Source organism: Triticum urartu, chromosome 7, assembly GCF_003073215.2.
Source record: "Triticum urartu cultivar G1812 chromosome 7, Tu2.1, whole genome shotgun sequence".
In the NCBI taxonomy this organism is placed as follows: Eukaryota; Viridiplantae; Streptophyta; class Magnoliopsida; order Poales; family Poaceae; genus Triticum; species Triticum urartu.
In genome coordinates, this window is record NC_053028.1 from 661,585,164 (window position 1) to 661,592,351 (window position 7,188).

Consider the following 7,188-nt stretch of genomic DNA (forward strand, 5'->3'; position numbering starts at 1 on the left):
ACTAGCATGGCATATTTAGTATAAAATAGCATGGCATATTTAGTATAAAATAGCATGACATATTTAGTATAAAATAGCATGGCAGACTAACTACACATAACATGGCAGATTAACTACACATAACATGGCAGATTAAGTACCCATAACATGGCAACTGCATTTATCCATTCAATGAATTTTCCTTCCACTTCTGATGCCCCTCAAGAGTCATTCTCCCAATTTTTTTTAAAAGATTCTCATCATCTAGGGTACAAAACAAAATGTCCACAAGGACCATGTCACATCGCCGCAATTTTTGCTCATGGATTGCCCGCCCCTTTCTTCGTTTTCTTGTGTTTTGCTTGGATCTCCAATCCCGACTTGTACCTTATCTCTCTTGGACGACCCTTTGTGATAGAACGGGGTGGGTTCCTGACCTGGGTCTGTGTGCTTGCTGTTCCAGATCCTATCTCTGAGTTTTCAGATGATGGCCCTGTGGATGAAGGCACACTTGATGTGCGGGGGAACCGGTGTAAGGCTTCCTCAGCTTTCCTCTTCTTGATCTCATCAAGCTCTCTTTTCAGTGCCTTCCTGTGTTTTTATGCGACTCTCGCTGTCTCATCACTATTGCACGCTTCATCAATTAGCTCAGCATAGTTCTTTGTCAGCACAACGTGCCTCACGACTTCCATGGTTGACTCAGGTCTCTTGTCATGCACAGCCAGAACTGCGTGTGTTGTCTGCGGCACCAACGCGTCGTCAGCGTCCCAAGTCCATCGCCGCCTTATGAAATGGAGGGGCATCCGTGTCACAGCGTTCATGTCCATTACTTTTAGTATGTGACAGCACACAATGCCGTCCCGTTCGAACTTGCAGCATTGGCAGTAGTACTCGCCTTCGCCTATCGAGGCTTTGACGAAGTAGTTCCTTCCTTTGTCTGGGTCTTCAGGTTCTGAATCCGACATGCCCAAAATAGAACACACCTTGAACGTATGTTCGTCCACCTGGAAAGCCGCGAACATGCTGGCACGCTTTATTTCTTCCTGGAATCTGCAAGTTTTGTGTGTTTTCTGTTAAACTATCATGCGCTCTTTTCTTGTACCACCTTATGTTGTCATGGAAATAGAAATACATTTTGTTTGAACATGGCAAACATAGTTCATTGAACATGGAAAATATAGTACGTTGAACATGGCAAATATAGTACGTTGAACATGGCAAATGTAGTACACTAGACATGGCAAATGCAGCACACTAGTCATGGCAACTGTAGTACACTAGACATGGCAACTGTAGTACATTTTCAACTGGACATCATCATTTTTCCACACCAACATTCCCCAATGGAAGCACATTGGTAAAACATGGCAACTGCCCTTTTATTTAAACATGGCATCTACAGTTGAGTAAACATGGCAATTGCATTTCAACAAACATGGCAGATGCATTTTATTAAACATGGCAACTGCATTTCAGCATATGTGTCACCAATATAACATTTTTTCTAGTTGACATTGGCATTTGCATGCCAACATGCCCCAATGGAAGCACAGTGCATTAAACATGGCAACTGCACTTCATTCAACAAGGAAAATGCACCCGAGCAAGCATGGCAAAACAGAATTTTCATTGAACATGGCAACATGCAGCTGAGTAAGCATGGCAAACAGTATTTCATTAAACATGGCAACTGCATATCATGGCAACTGCATTGCACTCTATAAGGCACCTACTGACTTGGTGCTTTTTCTGCAAATAAGACTGTAACGCAACTGACTTACTTGTTAAAGATCTTGTTGGTGTATATCTTGCTCATTTGCCTCTCTATTGGTAAATATGTTAGCAATTTTGGCTGCTTTAGTGCCGTGGTCGCTTCTTGCTGTAGCTCATATCCCAGATTTTTTTGTTGCAAAGCTGTGTACTGCTTGGCAAACTGTAGCAATGAGTTTCCAGGGCTGACGTACCGCTTCAAAACAGCATTGAACCCCTCGTTGCGCTGCGTAGTCTGCGGAAAGGGGAAGAAGCACTGCATGAAGTAGGCCGGCACCCAGTACATTCGCTTCTCCCACAGGCTAACAAGAGTTTCGTTGTCTTGGACTTGATGTGTTTCAGTCATGGCCATCCAGCTCCTTTCAAACTCCTCCACCGTTAAGCTGTGGTCCACGCACAGCTCGAATGCCTTATGTTGCTCTCGACGGTCAGCAAAGAATGGTCCTAGCGTCTCCTTAGCCTTCTTTATAATGTGCCACCTGCAGTGCCTGTGCACTGCCAATGGAAAGACCTCCTCTATGCCTGCACGCATGCTGAAATCTTGGTCTGTTATTATGTTCATCAGAGCAAGTCCATCCATGCACTCCAAGAAGGTCTTGAACATCCAAACGTACCCATCCGTGTCTTCGTTCCGGACGAGCCCGCAGCCGAACTACAACAACTGATTGTGGTTATTTATTCCTATGAACGGAGCACATGGCATCTTGTACATATTGGTGAGGTACGTCGTGTCGAATGAAATGCAATCTCGGAAATGTTTGTAGGCTCTCCTTGCAGCACCATCCACCCAATACATGTTCCTGACACGGTCCTCATCGTCCAACCTTATCCTGTAGAAGAAATCTGGATCTTCCTTCGCTTTCTCATCGAAGTAGGCCATTGTGGCCTCTATGTCTGCCAACTTGCTCTCTCTACGGTACTTGGCCTGTAGGTTTGTGACGTCAGCTGGTATGTACGGCATGCTACTCAGAGTCCCCTTTTTGTTGTGGATGAGAGATAGTATCTGTACCATTCTTGATGGACCGACGTTACAATCATGTAGCAGCTTTACGAATTGCCTTTCGACGGGGGTGAACCCTCTGTGGGCGGTCAGAAATTTTACCAGGTCGAACTTCTTTATGAGTTGGTGGTTGTGCTCGTCAAAATATTCATTGACCACCCACTGTGCTCCATCTACGTTTAGCTTACACCGGACAGGGCACTCAGTCTTGAGAATGATACCTCTCTTTCATTCCGGAACGACAGGCGCAACACCTTTCCCCTTATTGTTCCTCCGTGCCTTGTGGCACCTCATCTCACCTCTGCTGTACTCGTTAGTTTTCTTAATTTTCCTATGGTACTCGGTGTTGACCGCAAATCCATGGAACTTTGCATATGTCTGGTAGTATTCCTTTGCTTCTTCAAACGATTCAAATCTCTACCCAATGTACAGTGGCTGAGGTACCACGATCTCTGATTGCCCACCATCTTCATCCCCTTGTGCGTCGTCGTCAGTTTCATCATTCACTTCAGTATCGGTGGCAGTTCCATCTACTTGAGTGTTGCCAGTGCTTGTGTTCAAAGGGGTGCTTGTCGGCATTGCTGGAATGATTGCCATTCCCGACTCTGACTCGAAATTGTTTGCGGCATGATTGTCTACTGGCTGGTGGAACGCGTCTTCCGTGCGCTCAGAGCTCCCCACAGTAGATGTCCCCGCGCCGCTGTTCAGTGTAGTTGTAGGCCCTGTAATAGAAAAAACAGGTATGAGAGTAAGATTTTTGTTTGGATAACTTGTGTATCGCAACGGATCACACCATCTTCGAGTGATTTGGCATGACATCATTTCAAACAGCAAGCCGTGAGTCTGCGCGTGGACATGTATGGCAGCTGTAGCTGTCCAGTCATGGCGGCTACTGTTCAACAAACATGGCAACTATTGTTTTGCCTACAAATAACTACAAATAACAAATGTAGTTCTGTTTTTTGTGGTTCAATTTTTTTCCTTACCTTGTTGTGCTGCATTTGACCATCTTGTGTGGTCTGTGACACCATAATGACGTGCTCCACCTGCAATTTGTGAAGCTTGCCATGAGACGTTTGCCGGGTTACCACCAGCGTAATAACCTGTAAGCATAGTAGTGGTTGGTCAATTCATGGCAAATGCAGTTTGTGCTAGCACGGCAACTGCAGTTGCCCCTGATGTGGCAACTGCAGTTTTACTAGCATGGCAACTGTAGTTGCATCGGTATGGCAACCGCAGTTGTTCCTTCATGGCAACTGCAGTTGCCATGGCATGGCAAATGTAGTTGCACTGGCATGGCAACTGCAGTTGTTCCTCCATGGCAACTGCAGGTGTCCAGGGATGGCAACAACAGTTGTCCAGGGATGACAAGTGTAGTTTTTAATTCATGGCAATTGTAGATGTCCAGTCATGGCAATTGTAGTTGTCAACTATGCTCCTTCTGCTAATTAAGCATCCGCAACTTCACTTTTTTATGGACTCACCTGTGTATGACGTCGATGACAGGTACATGGGTGCTGCCTGATGCAATGTGCTGCATGAAGGCTCTGCATTTTCACCCGTCATAACTCGTGAGTCCTTTTGCCAGTTTTTTTGCATGTTCATTTTTCATGTCCACAGCAGTATGTGCTCTTTTTTCGTTTTGCATTACCTTGATTAGCCATACTAGCTAGTTGAAGTTGGCTGCCCGTACATTTGTCAGTGTTAGCGCCTTGTGACTGAACTTGCCATGGGGCCCCCCTAAGAGTGTTTTGGTCATAAGGACCTGCGAAAAAATGATAGTGTATGACATAAGTAGAATGTCATCTTCATCGTTGCGAAGATGGCAACTGTTCTCCTCTTTTGTTATCACGCATCATACCTACACCTGCATACTGTTCTAGTAGTGGCAGCAACGGCCCTGCAGAGATGAGTTGACTGTACTCTGATGCATGCCAAGGGGGCGTTTCTGGCCTTTGAGAACCCCAAGCATCAGCGCCATCTTCGTGATTCATTCTTTCCGTGTCTCGCTTCTTTCCGATGTGTTCTCAATCACTGGATGAACAAGAAGGCATCAACAATCCACAAGAATTGTATTCTTCTGCTGCTTGCACATAGAAGATAGGGATGGCAAGCAACAGGTCAAAATAGGTGGCAACTACTGACAACGAAAGGTGGCAACTGTCGTTATACACAAGTGGCAATTAATTTTTCCCACCCCCTTCATTCCAAAAATTGTCCTTCCTGCCCTTTTTTAGGGATTCCTACTCATCCATTTCATACCCAACTACTTGCGTCAATTAAACTATGAACTTAAGTTAATCTCAAACGTAGTACATGGCAAATCTGGTGTATTCTGCCTGGCAATTGCGAATATACACTGAACCATGCAGTGTTCTACCCCTATTGCATGGACCCAGTACAAGATCGGGAGATTTTTAGCCTTAAGGATGAGAAGGATGAGATCGGGAGATTTCACCTGGTTTTAGATGATCGTCTCTGGAGGGCTGGGTTGGAGGGGGGGGGGGGGGGGGGGGGGGGTTGGGGTGTGGTTTGCGGTGGGAGCGCCCTACGGATCTACCCTGGTTGCCATGGCAACCAGAGATGGCCGGCGACGGAGGTCGGGGTTCGAGAGGTGGGGGACGATGGTGGCAGACGAGAGAGGGGATGGATCGGAGGCCGGGAACGGCTGGGTCGTGCGGGTAACGGTTCGTCTGGCCCGGATGGGGCAGTGCGGGCGGGGTTGCCACACACCGGACGTGCGGGCCGTGCTTTTGTGCGCGCGGACGTGGTCGTGCGGGCCGGTTCCCGTCCATGCCACACGAGGCGTGCGGGCGGGTTCCCGTCCATGCCACACGTGTGGCAGTTATTCGGACCCTAATTTATATGTACTTTAATTTCAATTATCATATTGCTAATCCAAAATGCTAAAATTTTCATACTGCCAGTTCTCATAGAAATAACCACATCCATTTCCCGCGGCAACACGCATGGAGTCATCTCTAGTTTAGACAAATCAACTATGTTTTGCTTCTGATAATTCTAACTAATAAGATTCAAAGCAAGGAAGAATATCATGCCCAATGTGCTTTTTTGATATGTACATTCCCATGACATGTCACTATCTGATAGCCGTGAAAGATCAATTCTTCTTTTCCTTTTTTGTATATGCATCCAAGATTAATACTAGCTTTTACATAGTGTAAGATTTGCTTGATTGCGCTCATATGTTTGATTGTCGGATTCTCCATAGTGCAATATCTGCAATACGTTGTTTCTTTTTTACAAAGTACAATAGGTTATTAGTTAGTGTTATCTTTAGCAATTAATAGTTTCACATACTTAATATTTTTTTAGAGGAAAAGGGCTCAAAGCCCCGGTTCCAATTGGATTGCCAAAAGAAACCAGACAAGATTCAGTACGATTACAAGAACGCGGGGGGGGGGGGGGGGGACAGCACACGCGCTGCCCCAGCAAAAGCACCAGACTGAGCCCACAGGGCCTCTGTCGCTATAAAACTGAATGTTTACGAAGTAAAGATAAACACAGGGGGAGCTGCAAGCTAATACTAAGCAATCACTCGCTCGCAGACCCTCTTGAGCACTTCTTCAGTCCTAGCCAGGATCCGGCCATAGTAGGAGGGGCGGGGATCTTGCCATCTGTTCCAGCTTCCGCACCATGATCAGCACCTTTCCTTTGACAGGATCTGAGCACCAAACTGCCCAGCTGTCTAAGGTAGAAGCTATCCTCCTCCACAATACCTGCATCCCAGACCAGGAGGTATGATTGAAACACATATCATTATGGTATTTCCATAAAGCCCATAGGACAACAGAGTGTAATAGACAATCTGTTGGGTGATTTTTATTTAGGGACCACCATTCTAGCATGTCATTCACGGACATCCCAGAATGGTTGTTTGAAATGTCCCCAATCACTCTCCAGAGCTCCAGAGAAACAACACAATCAAAAAACAAATGCTCTACAGTTTCAGGATCACTACAGAAAAGGCAGGAAGTATTATCTACTGTTTGTCTTTTCTGCAGATTATCCCTAGTCAATAATTTGTTATTAGACATGAGCCAAAGAAAAATATGAATGCGAAGAGGAACTTTGATATTCCAGATGGCTACACTGTTCCCAGGAGAGACCCCTCTAAAGTTGATAATATTGTATAAGGACTTGATAGTGTATACACCTTTAGAGTCAAAATCCCAACAAACAGTGTCTCCCTTGTCCACCAGGACAGTATTTTTGACATCATTGAAAAGATCATTCCACTCAGCTAACATATCCGGAGAAAAACATCTCCTAAAAGTGATTTTCAGGTTTGTACCATCCCAGGCCTCATATATAGTGATGTTCTGCTCGTTGGCAATACTATATAGATTCCAATACTTCGTGGCTAGGGTGGTATGCCCTATCCAACGGTCTCTTCAAAACCTGGTACTTTTTCCATC

At 45.5% G+C, this 7,188-nt stretch overlaps 1 pseudogene; it reads right to left on the reverse strand.

Moving 5' to 3' along the window:
* Positions 1-299: 299 nt before the first annotated feature.
* On the reverse strand, positions 300-2,629 carry LOC125519328 (annotated as a pseudogene).
* Between the last annotated feature and the right edge of the window lie 4,559 nt (positions 2,630-7,188).